This window comes from Natator depressus, chromosome 9 (assembly GCF_965152275.1).
Source record: "Natator depressus isolate rNatDep1 chromosome 9, rNatDep2.hap1, whole genome shotgun sequence".
NCBI lineage: Eukaryota > Metazoa > Chordata > Testudines > Cheloniidae > Natator > Natator depressus.
The window spans coordinates 80756283-80775030 of NC_134242.1; the positions used below are offsets into that span (position 1 = coordinate 80756283).

The following is an 18748-nucleotide window of genomic DNA, read 5'->3' on the forward strand; positions in this document are numbered from 1 at the left end:
GGAATAAAGAGGAAACAAGCTATGAGCTTCACACTGCGCAATCTCCCAAAGAAGGATCATGGAACTACAGAATAGGTAGAATGATATTGGCATGCAGTGTGTTTAGATTGCTGGAAGGCCTACACCTACATTCTCTCCTTCTGAATTTCTCTAAACCCTGCAGGGAAGGACCACGGAAGTGGAAATGAAAACATGCAGCAATGCCAGAGAGCTGAGGCTGCTGTCCCTGCTGCCACTGCAGGTCTACAAATGAAACCACACGCAATTCATGAGCATGGTTTCATCTGTAGGTAGCACAGCTGCTGCTTGGACACTGCCTCACATTTATCCAAAGAGACTCTCTTAGGGTCACCTCCATCAAAGAAGCCAGTACAGGGGCAGTGAGTGGGTCTGCTGCAGTCATTGATCTCATCAACCATCACCCATGGTGCCCTTAGAGTTAAGCAACCACCTAGAGCCCTACAGTAGAACCAAATACGCATTTGCATCCCCAGCCATGGTCCCATCCAACTTTGGCCTCCCTGTGCTGCAAAGATGGAAATCTCTATTTGCCCTGCCCCACACTTCTCTTGGACACTTGTGTTTCAACCTCATTGCTTCACAGTGCATAGAAAGGGGTCACTTGAGAGAGCCGGAGAGTGGGAGGGGTCACAAGTAGGCAGGATGAGGCTAGATGCAGGCCTGGGCATATGGAAATATGTGCTAGGGAGTGTGATACAGGAGGGCCAGGGAGCAGTGGGAGAGTGCTAGAGGGGAAATATATAAGCTCAAGGCTAATTAAGGCATGGTTCCCTGTAGACTCGGGAAGGTGGCTGCAGGTTAATTGGAGCACCTGCAGTCAATTAAGGCCCCTGTTAGGAACCTAATAAAACCCCCTGCGTCAGGCAGACAGAGGAGAAGGAGGAAGGAGAAAGGATTGGAGCTCAGAGGTGTGTTGAGAGATTTGGAAGACCTGAGAATAGAAGTAAGGGAGACCCTGTCCAGCAGGACAGGGAGATTCCCTGCCCCCCCAGCATCTAAGGACCGACGGTAACCCCACCTAAGGGGGATGAGGGTAAGAAATCAACAGGGGTTGAGAGGGTCTGGGACTCAGAGCAAGGAGCAAACCCAGATGCCTCCCCCGCTTCCCTCCTCTACCACCTTCCTGGGCTATTAGCGGGGCCCTCGGCACCCAAGAGCAGGGGCACAGGGTGGCATCTTAGCTCCCCACCAAGAAAAGCGCAGGACCCACCAGACTAAAATCAGCCATCTTGCCACAAGAGGAACCGGTCACAGATAGCAAAGAGAGCCGGATGGGGCCCTGCGCATGTTACCATTGCATGGAATCCGTGCATCTACACTCGTACTGCCTTCATTTTACATCATGCACTGAGCAGTTCCGGCTGTATCCAAGGAGCTAGGCAGACAGCATTTTCCAAGCTGCCTCTTGGAGCATTTGGAGAGGACCATTACAAGAAGTTCCATGTTCAGCCATCACTTTTCATTATTCTCCAAAGTATCCTTTTATGTACATGATTTTATCATCAGTCTCCTCAGGAGACTGTCTCCTCAGGAGCCCCCGAAAGCCGCCTCCCATCTTCCCCTGACCAGGAGGGATTCAGTCACTGTTTACGAAGCAAACCTAATTTCCTACAAGTGATTTTGGCCTGGAGTGGTCCAAGGAATCATTCTGCTGCCCAGACTCTGCATGCTGGTGTCTGTGCACCGGGATGCCCTCCATCAGCACACAGCACTTGTGATGGATCACACATTTCCTGGGCTAAAACCATTGAATCTGGGTAGGAAGGTGTAAATTACACCCCACCCCCCACACCAGCACATCTCAGGGACAGCCAGTCCGAGTCCTGCTGGCAGAGGCCACTGAGGGCATGTGCTATTTCAGCACATCCCTCAGCCAGCCTAGCCATGCCCCCTTTCCATCCAGCATCGCTCACTCTCCAGGCCGCACTGACTCCCATTGGCCCCCCTGTTCCACCACCACAGCCTCCTCTCCTGACAAGCATTCCACCACCACCGTTCCGCACCTGGGTTTACACCAGCGCTGACCCATGAGTGAATCTGACCCCCCCACGCTGTAAAACCACACGGGTCCTGGTGACGAGCGAACCTCAGAAGGTGCAGTCCGGATAACCACGTGCAAGCTTAAAGCCTCATCCAAAGCACTTAGGTCTGCAACACTGGGAATCTTGGAAGAACAGGCTTTCTTGTCAAAATCTGGACACAGGCACCTGGAGAGAGGCCTTTCTTTCTGTATTTCTGCACTTCTGCTTCAGATCTTGGCTATGGTCAAGAAGCGCAGATGAGTGAACATCAAAAACAACAGAGAAAAAGCTAACCAGACTGAGAGTTGGTTTAGCAAGTTCTTATTTCATATGAACATGTAAGATCAAAGGCACAATGACAACAGTTCAGTGACAACTATATAGCAGTTGTGCATGCTAAGATAAGGCTAATCGGATCCCCCTCTCTCTGACACTGGTGCCACTGAACTTAGAATACTGCATTAATTTCCAGGCACCGCACCCAGGACGATACTGACTGACAAATGGAAAGAAGCTCAAAGAAGAGCAACAAAAGTGATCAGGGATTTGGTGGGTTTGATTTATGATGACAGAAGAAGGGAGCAAGATATATATCACCTAACTAAGACGTGACCAGAGAAGGAAGGGAGCACATGAAAGAGCCTACGAATGTTTGAAGGAGGTAAAATCCCTGGACAGAGAAGAATTATAGGGTGACATTGGGTGAATGGCTAGGAACAATGGGATAAACATGTAGGCTCAGAAAGGTTCACAGCAAGTGGGCTACTCTGAGGTTCGTATGTTCTCATGTACTAGGGATTCTGAAATTTCAGGTCAGCTCCATACAACTGGTCAATTATTTGCACTCTATTCAATCAGCAGCTGCTGATGCCACCAAGATTACAGTTCAGTCTGTGTTTCCTTTGGAAGCTTGGCCATGAACATCAAACAGCCCAAACGTCATAAGCCCACATTTTCAAAAATTGGCCTCTGATTTTGGGTGCCTAACTCAAGACATCTTGGGCCTGGTTTTCAGAGGCACTGGGCACTCAAAGCTGCCGCTGAACTTTAACTGGACTTGTGAGAGTTCAGCACTTCTTAAAATCAGGTCCAAGGTGTCTTGATTTGGGCACCCATGAACTGAGTCTCCCAAAATCAGAGGTTTGCAAAATTGTGCCCTCGCTGTCTATGTGTGAATGTCCAGGAGAGATCCTTTGATGCTTTATGGACAGTTAAATAATCTCCTGCTCTTCAGATTAGATCCCCCATATGTGACCTTTAATCCAAGATTTAGTCTGCTATGATTAGCTCATTTCCACTGCAACTACATGTTCCTTCCCCTTAATTCCTCTGCTTAACTATATTTTTATACACCCTGAGGCCAGATCCTCAGCCGGCGTAAATCACTAACTTTAATGGAGCAATGCCAATTTATGCCAGCTGAGGACCTGGCTTCTTGTGCTTATTTTTTAACTCTCCTGTCTACTCACCCTCTGCTCCTGCTATCCAGTGCCATAGCTTTGCCTTCTGTAAAAATCCTAGTTCATCACTTGTTCATGCAGAGCAGGGATAGCCAGTGCGTGGCCAGCAGACCTAGAATGGCCCACAATGCTGAGGTGCAGCCTGCGAAGACTATAGGTTCCAGTGTGCGATACCTTGATCAAAAAACAAGTCACTCAAAGCATCACACGCTGGGAATGGTAGTCCCCGGGGGTTTGTATGCCTCCATCCGTTTCATTTTAATTAGGTGCAGCCCATAGGCTGCTGGTGAGTTATCAGTGCAGCCTCAGGTTGGATGAAGTTTTAATCCCCCTCGCATGCAGCCAGTCCTCCTTGGGCAGGATGCAGAGGCTCCAAATTTATTTCCACTGCTTCAGAGCGTTAACAAGAAATCATCTCTCTCTTCATCCTAGCAGAGGAAACAGATGAAGCTCTGGCGAACTCTTCAGAGGAAGAGAGAGAACAGAAGGTGTTGACAGTTACAGAGGGTTGGGGACAATGTTGTAAAGATGTGAAGCAAGAGAAATCATTTTGGTGTAGCATGGAGTCTGGCTACTACCATCAATGGATGAATGTAGCTCAGGAGACAGGGAGGTATGTAGTCACAAAGGCTGAGCCTTATTTATCATGGATGGCTTGGCAAAGAGGAGGACTGATGCAGAGTGGACTTCCCTGGAGATGTTTGCAAAGGGATTTAGAAACATACACGACTATCTCTGAAAGAGGTGGTGAGGAAAAAATCCACCATCCTACTGATTGTTTATCAAGTGAGAAACACACAGCTTGAGTCGCACATAATACAGACAGATAAAATGCAGAGTTTCCTAGTCTGCTCTGACAATACCCCTTCTCATGACCAACAGCACCTCCTACTGCTCCAGCAATGGGGCACTGTTAAGGGGAGACAGTCAGGTACAATGGATCCCTCTAAACTGCATCATGGATTTGCAATGCTGAGAAATGGGGATAAGCCCAGCCCTGACCTGGGATATGAGCCCCAGTCTCCAGAGATGAATGGCTAGCGCACTAAAGCACTACACCACCTAAGCTTTAGAATGGGAGCCCCAACTATTGCATTTATAACACCAGCTTGTAAGGCAGCCAAAGTGCAAGTAATGGGAGGTCAACAACATTTCAATAAACAGAGGAGAGCAGGTGATCAAGTGTGGCCCTGGTACAAGTTTGTTTTCTAATTCAGTATGTGCACCAAACACGGAAGGGAAACATATTTAACTCAGGATAAGGAAATATAAAGAGCATAACTGAAGACACTCCATTTTGGGAGGAATCGGGTAACCATGCATTGATCTCACCATGCGCTGTCTTTGGGGGAAACCTCCAAAGGTTCAGAAGTTTATAACAGTGCCCAAAAGCTGATTCACTCAAAATGGGGGTGCAAAAATTGTAAGCACAGGTTTTAGCTCAAGTTTTGCCCAAGGCTTTGGGGTCAGCTCTCATTTTATTTCAGTCACTTTGCCTACCCTTAATTATTATTGCAACTGCCCAGGAGGACTGGCCACTTAGTGCACCAGAATATCAGAGTACTGCTGAACCCAGAACGTCAGAGAACTGCCAGGAACCAGAGCAGTAGAGTAGTGCTAAAAAACCCCGGAGTACTGGACTAATGCCAGAACCCAGAGTAGTTCAAGAAAATGAAAACAGTATATTGAATATCTATAATCCTGGGAAAGGGAAAGATGAAAAAACTTGCAAATAAAAGTCAAAAGAAGAACAAAAAAAGGGGACTCAGGGCCAGATCCCATAGCCCTTCCGCACACAAGCAGCCCTCATTCATATGTGCAGTCCCAGTGATGGCAATAGGAGTATTTGGGTGAGTAAAAATTGCAGGATCAGGCTCTAAAGTTGTCAACGAAAGCAAAAACACAAGACAGTCTTTAAATATTTAAAGACTTAAAAAGCCAGGCTGTGGGGTGAGTGAAAGGACAGGCGAGGGAGATGAGAATGAAGCTAGCTCCTGGGAGCCTGAATGGAATCTCTGCCCCAGCAGTGTTCACAAGAGAATCTGAGGGAAGGTTCATGCTGGACAGTGGAAACAAAAAGGATCCCTACACTAAGTGAAATATGAAAGGTTTTCAAGTCATAGGAGGAGGAGCTGAGAAATTAAACCAATTGTAAAAGAAGTTAGAGAGTGCTAGACCCAGATAAACGACATCTCCTGTGAATTAATGTGAGTCACTACTCACAACACTTGAACCCAAAGCTGCCTCAACCTTTGCATTGCTTAAAACAAAAAATATTTTAATTTATTGCCCCTCTGTCATTTCCCTGATTTCCCTCCACTGCCTTTATGATCTAGTGATAGCAACATGCAGAAATACAGCCCATGCTGCTGGGTTTTCCATCCAGTACTGAAACCTTGACTGAGCTCTACAAAGCTGAGGAGGAGACTGCTGGACAGAGGGTGGGGAAGCAGATTAAAAATGGCAGCAATGCAGAAGGAGACCAGACCTATGCTGCTATCAGAAGAGCTGGGTAGGGAAGCCTGGTAGATGTAAGTTGACTAGCCAGCTGCTATCTGTGAAGGCTCTTAGCTCATTAATTTAGTCCCATTAGGAGCCCAACATATACTTTCTTCTTCAACCAATCCATAATGCACCCAGAGGATGTTTATTTTTAAAAGCAGATTCATGATTTAAAATTTCACTGAGAGTAAGTCCTAAGCCTCATGAAAGATGCTGGGCTGGCAGACTCACAGACAGGAGGCCTCTGCTTATCCACAGACCACATACAGGACAGGCATGAGCTGCTAAGCTTTCCCCACCAAGTCTCGGCAACATGTCTCAACCCCATCATGGAAGGATCAGGGGATTCCACCTCCATGCCAAACAGCCAGCATTGTGTTTTATTCTTTGTTGAGACTGCAAAAAAGGGTGCCAGTTAGCGTCAACGGTGGTGGTGATTTTGGAGATGAGAACACTTGTCCACTTGATCAGTGGAACTGAATAAAGAGCACACGATAGAACATTCAGTAAACAATTAAGGCAGAAGAAGTTTTACTTCCATATGTTTTACTATTTTTGGTCAACATCCATGCAAGTTATTATTTTCCATTTGTCTACAAATTTGCTAAGACTCAAGTTCAAAGAGAGAAAACCCCATGGGTGGTTTATTTCCAAACTCATTGTTTGGCCACACGTTATTAAACGTGGTTTGCATAATAAAACATGTTCTCCACTTATGAGAAGGACAAATATATAAACCTCTTCATTAAATTAACATGTCGCTTTTTTAGCCCAGCACCATCAAGGTTTAAGTCAGTAGAGAGTAAAGTGCATTTTATTTATTTATTTGTCATCTCTAGATGTTGTTTTGTTTCCCTAGTGCTGATGAAAGAACTGACATGGGCTGGGCAGCATCCCCAATGATGTGCTCCACCTCTGATCTAAACGGAGCACTTCCAGAGAGGAAGGATGGTGCCGTGTTTAGGGCACAAGTCTGGGCCAGCTTCAATACCCAGCTCTACTGCAGGGTTCTTGTTTAACCTTGGCTGAGTCACATAGTCTCCCTCTGTCCCTCATCTGTGAAATGGGGATAACAGGACTTCCCTACCTCACAGAGATGTTGTGAGTCCCCAATGCAATGGGATTGGAGCCTGTAGGCATGACTGTAATACAAATAACGGTACTCAGAGAAGCTTGTTATCTACCTTAAAGATTGCGAGGTGCTGTAGTAACAGGGGCTCTATAAGCACCTTAGATAGGGAGTCAGAGAGGAATTCAGTCCTTGGCCTCTCCACTGAGAATGCCAGTTGGAGTAAATTGTGGTAGTAGCTTTTTGTGACACTCAAGTATAATCTTGGACTAAAAAGCGGGAAATTTACATAGAAAACCAAAACATATGGGTCTGATTTATGCAATCGAGTTGTGATAGTTTATTAGTGATTGATATGAATGATCACTTAGACCACATATCGTATCGATGTGAAAAAATACCATAGCTCCATTTAAAACTTATTCCACAAAAACAGCTTTAATGATCAGAGATTACATTACACTTCGGAACTACTGCTGAACCTCACAAGGATTTAAAATAAGACAGAGGGGTAGACCCTCAACTAGTGTAAATTCTCATGGCTCCACTGACTTACACCAGATGAGGATCTGGCCCATACGCTCAATTCTGAACGTTTTTCATACTCAAAGGTTTCTTGTTAGTTTCAGTTTTGGGAAACCCAAGCTGAGCCATAATGACCTCAATGAAATCAGCACATTTCAGGGACAGGTGTCAGACAATAATAACATGTTGCACTTGAGACATTGCCATGTAACACTAGTACCAATACTGTAAATAAATGTCAACATTTGTCATGCAGACGTGAAAGGAAGAGGAACTTGGAGGCAAAAGTGATTAGGAACAGGAGCCAGAGCCTTTCATTTCTTGGTCACTGATTTAAAGGGTATCCAGATCGGGAGCCTCCAAACTTCATTACCATGTAATGGCTGCTTGGTGATATATGTGAAATGAGTTGATAAGAATCAGTCCCATTCGTAGGTCTCCATATCGCTGAAATATCTGCTAGCAGAGAAGCCAAGAACTGAATGGGCTAGAAAGATTGAGCTACAAATATCAAATCCTAAAGCCCTCCCAGGGCCTGGATGAGGCATCTTTGAGGCTTACACTTGTTTTGTCTCTTGGTAGAGACAATACCTCTGTCTCACTACAATCAATCTATCATCTTCCACCAATATTAAATTCATTCATTAAACAAAATCTGACATCCTTAACTTCGATAATAATTGAGTAGAAATTTTTCCTGTGAAATTCAATGTAACATTAAATCACACCTAAAAATATTCCCATTACTGCACAGTTTCATTAATAAACATTACATTTTGTCTCTCTTTCTTGCACTGTAAAATGCTCATGATCTAGGAATTACACTTGACTAAATTGCTTTTAAATCACAAATTTGTTTGAAGACTAGGTTCTATCAAGGAACTATTATCCAGAAGCCTATCTATAAAAGGGATGTAATAAACTCAAATGCTTCTTTACCTCTTGGTCACTGTAAGACACCACTTGTACTGTATGTCTAACACAAAACACTCAGGGTTCATTATATATTTCTTATTTAAAATCATAAAGAATAAATAAAGAAAAATTAAATGTTGTTTTACAGATGAAAGCTATCAAAGCCTAATACATAATTGGTAATCAAATTTTCACTTAACTATTTTCCCTGTGCTTTTAGGTTTTGTGGTATTTTGTTTTTTTCATTCGATTACTTAGAAATATCTAATGTTTACTATTCAACAGTGTTATTAAAAGAACAGCTCAGTTACAGACCATTATCATTGTATTGTCGCCTGCACCTCCAGTCATGGATCAGGGCCTCCTGGTGATAGGTGCTATACAAACACATTACCAAATGATGGTCTCTGCCCCAAAATATTTACAACATAAGTCTAAAATGAGAGACAAGATATAGATGAAATAAACAGGGGAACGAAGAAATAAGATGATTGTCAATGACATGATAAGCAGTGGCCACAGCAAGAGCTGCCTAAAAAGAGCACAGTTTTATCCCTTCCTACATTTTGCCTCCTATCAACCGTCACTAGTCTGCTCACTTCCCTGGATTTCTCCTACCCCTGGATTTTTCTCACATTACCCATCATGCATACAATCTGCTCCCTGATTCTTTGCACCATCCAGCCTCAATCTTCTCCTTCAGACCCCTCAAGACTCACTCCCTTTCAGTTCCCCTTCCAGGTCAAACATCTCAGCTAGCTTTGTTCTCTTATAAATGTAATACCTTCACATTTTGACATATAGAGCATGGAACCAACAAGGTGAGGATGTAACAAAATCTTATGATCTTTTAACTTAACCCTCTTTTTCCTCCCTTTATCTCCTCTCCAGCCTTTACCTGTCCTATGTTTAATTTTGATTGTAAGCTCCTTGGAGACGGGATCTGTCTTCTTCATTTATCTGCAAAGCAACAGGCTGTAGAAATCCAGCAGCAGCAGCCAAATCTTGAAGTCTACTTTGGCCGAATAGTAACAGGCATTGGTCCAACAATAATAACTGTTAGTTATTTTAATTCCTCTTTTAAGCTTTGTCACTGGTATTCATAGCACTGCAACATTTCTTAACTTTTATAAGATTTGTGCAATGAGATATAAGGCACTATCACACTGAACCAAACCCATTCTCCCACAATATCCCAAGGACTTTGATAACCCCAGGGACAATCTTTGAACAGTAGGGAACTGGATCTGATGTTTTCCTTTATCCAAATGCCTTTCTTGGCCCTAATTTTAGGTCATTGCCCGGTGCAACGCCTTTCATTGTGATCACCTTGCTCTTCCATGATACTAGATGCTCTTACGGACAAACTTCATTGCTGTTAGCTTCCCAGAGGAAAACCTCATCAGTCTTTCTGGGGTCAGTATTGAACAGTGAGAACAATTAAAGCTCTTCAGCCACAATCAATCCAACCGAGAGACAAAACTGCAATGTGCTCAGCAACCCAACTCCCACCGATTTCGGGAATGGAGGGCACTCACTACCTGGTAGGATTGGGCCCAAAGCTTTATATGGAAATCAGGTGCATAGTTATTGATGAACAGCACTCCAGGAGCATCCAAACATTGCCCAGTAGAGGGCCACTTTTTCAGTTTGCCAAGATCTCAGGAGCCACAGGGCTCCATCATCTTGGCTACCATTGCCTTCAGTTGAGAGCTGCGGCCTGTGTAAACAGCGGGTCCATATAAAAGATGCTTCATGCTGATCTCAGCAGCCATTACATGGTCTCTCTCCCGGTTCCACCACCTTATTAAAGAAGAGAGCAGCCAAGGGTCACACTGTGGAAACCCCACAGCCTAGATCAACTAGATCCACTTCAGCGCTCTCCAGATAGCGGGCATCCCTGTGTTCTCAGACAGCATTAATATACTGTGCAAGTTAACCTTTCTGGCTTACAAAATGAATTAATTCTACCCGTGTTGTTCTATCTACATATTTGTCTGGGTCTTTACACCGTACCCATTACCATCATAGCTGACGGTAAAGCTGTTGTAGACAAGATAATAACAAATAAAGCACCTATGAATTACGCTGAAATGTGCCTGAACTCATGTTTTGAGCTGTATAAACCAGCAGCATTTTTAGCACATTAAAACAATGACAAGGAGACAGAGAATCTCCTGAGACTTGAATTATAAAATGAAAACTCCCTATAAGTAAGAGTGGCTGAATCCCAGAGTGCTGAATCCTAGGTGCTCTTTATGGGTAATCTATACTTTGATTTCGACTTGCACCTGTCACTCTGAAACCCTGGTGATGGGCCCATTGGAAATGCACAGAACAGACAGACAGGTTAAAAGGGCGTCCCACAGGAAGGTGCTGATTCCAAGCGTTAACACATGCCTGATTACATCTGGTCACTTGCCAGGTGGAAATGAAAAAAATCCTCCTCGGGTGCCCCTGTCACAAGCCAGCAGCCAGCAATTGCAAATCTGACCTACAACACTGCCCCCTGCCCACACTAGCCCCATACTCTCTCAGGACAGACATGTTATTACACACAATATAACCACTGACACAGCAGGTGCAGCTGAACAGTGAAACTGTGCTAATGAAAGGCCTGATGAAAACAACACTCAAACAAATCCACCAGTCACTAGTAAAAATGTTACTCCAAGGAAATTAAAAATTGCACACCCTGGCACACACCTGCCCAGACCTACCGCCTCAAGATCCACGAACACTTGTGGCAGGTGTACTTTGTTGGCAGGTCAAGATCTCATGCTGAGTTGACAGCTGTTGTAACATTGATGTTTCTTCCTGATTAGCTGGGCTTTTCCCAATCCTCTTCCCCATCCACCCAGCCAATCACATCTTCCAGGTCTCTCAAAATCAACTCCCAAATCCCCAAGGGATTGAGGAGTGGGAAGGGGGGGGGAGCATCTACAAGTGTGAAGTCATCAGCCTAGGGGAGCCAATGGGGTGGGCATTTTGGGGTCAGCTGCCCTCAGCATGTCAACTTCACCTGCAAGCTTCCAGCTCTTGCTGCCTTGGCGGATTATCAACAGAGAGTGGAATCAATGCTGATCTATCTCTGCCTCCGTCCTAATAATGGCCAGAGCGCTGAGCTCAAACCCCAGAGCTCTCCGCGCAGCCAGAAGCGAAAATCCATCTTTAAAAGCTCCCATTAAATAGATCTGAACTGAGCCTCTGATTCTGACAGGCATCTTGCAGCCCCGCCGGGTTACTCCAGCCTGCTCTGAGCTATCCAGCCTCCAGCCACCGCCAGCATCTTAGCCATAAAGTCCCAGGCTGCTGCTGGGAGGGTATCAGCTGTTGCTGAGTTTCTTCAGCGACCTACCCACCCTCTGCATGTGGGGCTGGACCGGTGCCCGGGAAACGCTGGGATAAGGTCCCCGGCCGTGGTCGGTAGTCCTCACACACCCAAATGCAGCTTAGCTTCCTTCCCCCTCCCCTCTCTGCTGCCCATCGTAGCGGATCCAGACGCTCCGGGTTCCCCCCCTCCCCCGCCCTTCCCAGGAAAGCTAGAGTCACTCCGCATCCCCACCCCAGCCCCGAGTCCCCCCTGTCCCCTAGCGCGCGGATTCTAGGGGGATCCTTCCCGCTCTCCCGGGCGACATTCCTGCTCCCCCACCTGTCCCAGCAACGGCTGGACGTGCTGCTCTCAGCAGCTGTCTCCCCCCCCCCAGCGCCCCCGTGCAATGGGAGGGGAACCCCCGACCCCCCCCCCCGCTCATCCACGCAGGGGGATCGGAGTCCTCATGCACCGCGGCGTGTCCCCTTCCCCGCGCCGGGGGATCCGAACCCTCCAGCCCCCCATGCAAATGGCTGGAGAGCCCCTGCATCGTCATGCAAAGGGGCCGGGAAGCCCCCATGCCCCGCCATCCCTCCCCAGCCCAGGCGGGGAGAGCAGAGCCCCCGCTGCCGCCCTCACCGCGGTGCCGCTGCTGCTGGCGGGGGCGCTGCCTTCAGCGCGGGGCGGCCGGGGAGCCCGGGCGGCTGGCCGGGGCGTTCATGTTTGCGGCGCGGGCGGGCGGAGGAGGCGGGGGCCGAGCCGGGGCTGCAGAGAGGGCGGCTGCCTCTGCGCGTGTGTGTGCCCGGCAGCTTCGCCCAGCCTGGCACTCCGCAGTGCTCGCACGGCGCATGTGCTCCGCATCCCCTGGCTGGGGACAGCCCACATGCGAGGCGGCTGGGGCTGGCCCTCTCCAGTGGGGGGGGCCGGGGGGGGCGCAGTCTGCTGATTTCATTCCCCATCACCCCTGCCTGCCCGAGCTGGGCCGCCCCCTCCCCTTCATCTCCCTGAGCATCCCCCCCCCAGCATTTAACTCCTGTTTGTTACCCCCTTTGATCGGGGGTGGGGCCCCACACCCCACTAACTTTATTCTGTCATTATCCGAGTGATCAGATCTGCGCAGACCCCCCCCGAAGCTCCCCTGCATCAGCCAGCCCGATGCTCTACGCTGCACACCCCACCCCCCGTGTATCCCCACCTCCGCGTATTTCCCCATAGCCCACAGTGATCCCAAAGCACAAAATACTCGGTATCCCCCCCCCCCCCACCGCGTAGCCTCGAGCTCCTCCCCACCGTGTATCCCCCTGGGCCTCCGCACACACATGTCGCCTCTCCCCTCCTTGCACCCATGACTGTAATTCCGTTGAGCACTCAGATGCCATGGGGCGGGAGGGACAGCCAGCTAGGCAAATGCTGCTTCCTCGAGATAACCCAGCAACGTAACTAGGGCTCAAAGGGTAAGACTTTACCGGCAGGATCCCCTCTTCTTCTCTCCCTCTCCTCATGCATTCGGCTCATTCCTTTAATATGCCCATCTGCCTTCCCATCTCAGCCCCGGAAGTCCTGCGCGCAGCTCCCAGCCGGCAGTTTAGTTTCTTAACTTCTCCATCTGGGTAGAGACACAGGGGAGGCGAAGGAGGCAAAGCCTCCAGGACAAAACAATTGGCTCCGGTGTCTAGAAACGGAAAGAGCTGGTCACAGTAACTCAGATTTACCCTCACCACGGTGGCGTCCCTCTCAGCTGCCAACCCGGGAGGCAGACACCGGTGAAAATGCCCGCTCAGCATCCTCCCCTCCCATTCATATCTGAAGTATCTATTCTGCCCTGCGTGGGCAGTGCTGTGACAAGCAGCTGGTTGTGAGCCGTGCAGGTTCTTTGCGTGGTACTAGATCATTGACTTGAACTGTGACCAGGAGTTTGTAAAGGCAGCAGCTCTACCCGGCGAGCCAGCAGGACAGTCTCCCAGGGGGAAAAAGACTCAGTGCTACCATGATCATGTGTCTATTGTACAGTTTGTGGACCCTATCCTACCCCCTCTGCTGTCAACAGGAGTTTCCCCCTTATCTGCAAAGGTGGCTGGATGAAGATTTAGGTGAGCTATAAGCAGCTGCCTCAGCTTGAAGCTGTCCTTTGCTTATTTTGTATACACGCTTAACTCCCATTAATATTAGGGGGAGCTGCAAAGGATACTGTCCCAGCAGATCAGGTGCCTTAGTTTGTTGCCGTTAATACACAAGCGTGATGTTATTGTTTTTGCTGTTTTTATATGTCAGCGTGGACAATGTGTTTGTACTCAGACACGACACAGAAGACAACTAGGTCCCTGCCTTCAGACGCTTAAAATCTAGGGGGCCAATCCTGCATAGAATTTAGACCACTCTTATATGTCTTTCTCCTGCAAAGGGCTCCACAGAGCCTTCTGCTCCAAGCTGGAATAAGGATCAGGTCACATGGATGATCAGCCACTTTTGCAAGATCAGGGCTGTAATTTCTTCCACAGAGTCCTATTGATTTCAGGTAACAATAGGTGCTGTTATAGCTCTTTGCAGGATCAGACCCTCCGTGATGCTGTAACTTAATAAGTATTATTTAGCATAGTACATAATATATATAACATAAACATAATCATATATAACTTAATATTTCAGCGGTAATCCCCCACAAAGAAACCATTGCTTTCTAGTCAGTTATGCTTCCTGAATCCAAATTGAAAAATAAATACTAATGGGAGATGCAAGAAGATACCTTAAATCAGATCTAGTGGAAATTTAGGACAATTATTTTGTAGGTGTGTTCAGGGGTGCTGGAACAATTTTTATAGTGGGGGCGCTGAGAGCCATTGAACCAAACTGTAAACCCTGTATATAATGGAAACCACTTCAAGCCAGAGGGCGCTGCAGCACCCCGGTGCCCCTCGTTCCAGCACCTATGGCTGTGTTTGTTTTATTAAAACAGTTAACACATGCCTGACAGTAACTCTTACAAAGAGTTTTTAAAAACCCTACATTCTGCAATGCCTGGCATACTCAGGGAAATACAGTTTTGCTCCTAGGTTTGGACAAATCTCCCATAGTATCTTGTCCAGCAAAAAATTAAAATCCAAGTGGGTGTTTTTGCACTTCCAGCCAGGCTCGCCAATTCATCCCCTAGCACTTGAGGGTCAATGTTGCAAAGCGCTGCTGCTCTGGGACTGCTAATTTCATATGAGGAGAAAGGGGAAGCAAAGCCACCAGAAAGGAGGAGAAGATGGAACAAAGCCAAAAGAAACAAAACTAACAAGAAGAAAAGGAGTACTAGTGGCACTTTCCACTGAATGCAGCCGATGAAGTGAGCTGTAGCTCACGAAAGCTTATGCTCAAATAGATTGGTTAGTCTCTAAGGTGCCACAAGTACTCCTGTTCTTTTTTTGAATACAGACTAACACGGCTGCTACTCTGAAAACTAACAAGGAAACTAAATAATTAAAAATGAAACTAAAGCCTTGTAGGTAAATTCACTTTCTTCTCCCAAAAAGAAACAACACACAGAGAGAAAAATTACAGCCAAATACTCCACCAACTCTCTCCACCCACCACCCCAAAGAAATTAGCAGACAATCCTCAAACTACAGAACCAACTCAACAATGGAGATGGATCCTGATCTATTTTGTTTCCATTCTGATGATGTACAGATGGGGCTTCCCTGAGATAGGAAAGGGACATGGGGTGCATTTGGATATTCTACTTGTTGCTTCATGCTTCCTTGTTCCCACCAGACAACAATTCACCTCTATCTATGGCCCCCACTACCAGAGTATCTGAGCACCTCACAATCCTTATTTATCTCCACAATCCCTCTCTGAGGTAGGGAAGTAGTGTTATCTCCAGTTTACAGCTGGCACAACGAGACTAAGTGATTTGCCCAAGGTCAGCAGGAAGTCTGTGGTAGAATAAGGACTTGAGTCTGGATCTCCCAAGTCCAAGGCTAGGGTACTAAACACTCGACTGTCTTTCCTCTTGGACTCATTTGGTTGTCATTTATTCTTCTAGAATGGTGCCTTCCAGTTTCTGCTGGGTCCTGTTCTGAACAACTCCAGCGATAGCCCCAGAATCCTTTGCAGAGGTTGCAGCACGGCTTCAAAGGAGGTGTTATAGCACTCACCACCGAGAATGGTGTTGCACACCTGAGATCCCAAGGCACTCCCATCATACGGCTGAGCAGAAAAAATAATCCCCTTTTCTGAGAGGTCCTGCGGCTGAAGCACCACAGTCAGAGAGAATGGTTTGAGACTGGCCTGTTGGTGATTGACTGTCAAAGTCCCAGTGCTAATCCAGCACTAGCCCCTTACGTATGGTACCAAAGTAGCCTGCACCTAAGCTCTTCCCTGACCGTGAGTGCTTAAAACCATGCAAACCACAGCCATCTAAACCAGGGGAGAATCTCATTGCTAGCCAGTTTCTCAGAATGACATTTGTCTACAGATTGTAGGTCTACAGATTATAGGTAATAATACAGACATTTGTCTGTATTACAGACATTTGTCTACATATATAGGTAATAATAAGACTTTTGCACTTCTCTAGCCCTTTTCATCTCAAAGTGCTGGCAAATTTTAATTAGTGAAACTTCACCCCCTCCCGGTGAAGTAGATAAGACAGAGAAATCAGGCACAGTTCGGTTAAATGACTGACCACAACAGAGCTCAAAATGGAGTCCAGGAGACATGACTCCCAGCTTCCTGCTCTAGCTATTAGACGACATGACCTCTGACCTGAGGCTGAATTGACACAGTGGACCTGTTCTGTATTCCCTTTTTATCTTTGCACCACAGATAAATGTCTCATGGGGACATCTTGACCAAGATGTATTGTATCGGCCAGGGGAATACACCAGATAACCCAATAAGTTTTCGTTATCTTGGGCTATAAATCTATGATATGTGCAACATGTTCTCTGCTTTAAAAGCTGCTGAGTTCTCATGAAACTGCATTTTACATAAGGTTTGTAAAATTCAGTGTGATTTCTCTTCAATTCAGTCAATTTTAAAATGGTTAGATACAGGATTATAATTAAAAAAAATTGATAATGTGAAGACAGCTAAAGGTATTAGCTTTCTAGATGTACAGCTTTCTGATGGACTGACGATGATAGCAGTAAAAGTGAAGAGCATACAAACATTTGCAGCCTTGATTACAATCAAAAGCAAGCACAGTGATTTTCAGAGGTGCTTTAGATTCCAGAACAGTCATTCTACTGAATGTTCATTTGTTGCTACACAATAAACAAACTCTGGGTAATTTCTGCTGGAACCTTTCTGGTGGCTATTGTTTGGTGGATTGGGTTTGGGTTTTTTGGGGGGTGGTCCTTTTTTTTTCACCCTGTCACATCATATGCAAAGGAGAGGTTATCCCACAAAATTAAGGGGCAGTCAATGTAGAAACAATGAAAGGAAACACTGTTTCATGCCAAGAGAGCTCAACCTGTGCAATTTGCAGCCACAGGAGGTCAAGTCAAGAATTGGGGCTGGATTTTATAAAAGGGTTGACTAATATGATGAGCAATAATATTATTCAGAGCATTAGCTTTATGAAGTGCTTGTGAACATTTACCAACCCAGGCACATCCTTGCTGTATCAAGCTATGCTTGATAATGCTGACAAATGCTTACGGTATTTTACTCACTCATCAATAATAAAATAAATTCTCACCCTGACCATGTGAAATTTTCCACCACTGCTTTAATAATGTTTATAGTGATGCAAACTAAGACAAAGGAAGAGTAATCAAAAGCTGATCTCCACAGGAAGGAATTTATCTCTGTAATGTGCAGCACTGTACAATTAGCTAGATATATTAGACAGTGTTTTACACCTTCCTCTGAAGCATAAGGCATTTGGCCACTGCCAGAGGCAGGATGGTGGACGAGGACAAATGCCTGACTTTTGTACATAAAAAAGATGTTACAGCTCAATATATCTTACTAAATAAAGCAATAATGCACAATGCATCCTTTAGTTATAACCCTCTCTCCCTTGAATTACTAGGACTGTCATATGCCCATTGGCACACAGAGGGGAGGAGAGCTAAGAAAGTGCAATGCTGCCATCCCTTTTTAGAATCCATCTCACCACATTCCTGAATCCAAAGAGAGGATGCAAAAAAAGGCAGCTTTTCAAAAATAAAACACAACCTCTCCCATGTTAATGACATATCAATGTGAAAGGCAAAGTGTGGCCTTTAGCCTTTATATCAGCCAGCACCAAAGTCTCCATTTTCATCAAAACCCGCGGATGTTTGTTAGGAGAAAGCTCCTATCACCTGTGGCCACTGGATTCAGGAACCAGGATTAAATTAGCACCTTGATAAAAGGGGATAAAGATTGGCTTGCAGAGGGGAGGACAGGTGCTGTCCTGAATAGGGATGATTTCTGGAATCGAGGCCAAAACATCTGAGCCTTGTCTGAATGACAGCATCCCCCATTGCTAACACTCAGGAAGCTGTATTGATGGTGAGTTTGGAATTTGAATTTTGCCGGCATAAACCAGGTCCTTCTGTGGAATCAATTTCACTGTCACATTCTCTAGCCTGGGCCCAGTGCTGCTGTGTGCCTTGGCTGCCCACCTTGCAGGTGAGGGTTTTTTAAACGAACCCAAATATATTTGCTGATTTGTAATTTTATGGAAACATTCTCTCCATGGCCAGTGACGGAGAACCCCACTTTCTCACACCAAAGCTAATTTTGAAGGCTTAACTGTCTGACCAGGTCCCTTTAAATCTGAAGAACTGGGGTTCTACATTTTAAATCCAGAGTAACTCAGTTAAGACCTGGTTTACACTAGGAATTTTCTTCTGTATAGCTGTGTCTCAGGGGTGAATACCAACCTAGCCTCCGGTGTAGACCACTGCTAGCTTGCCGAGGTAGAAGAAAAAGTGTTCATTTTGTT

At 46.2% G+C, this 18748-nt stretch overlaps 1 protein-coding gene across 2 annotated transcripts in view; it reads right to left on the reverse strand.

The window, feature by feature from the left end:
• Nucleotides 1-12563, reverse strand: part of LOC141993118 (actin-binding protein WASF3-like) — an 80598-nt gene extending 68035 nt beyond the window's left edge. For both annotated transcript variants that reach the window (XM_074962434.1, XM_074962433.1), the window contains exon 1: nucleotides 12466-12563. The gene's annotated coding sequence lies outside the window, so the exon portion shown is untranslated. The remainder of the gene's footprint in view (nucleotides 1-12465) is intronic.
• Between the last annotated feature and the right edge of the window lie 6185 nt (nucleotides 12564-18748).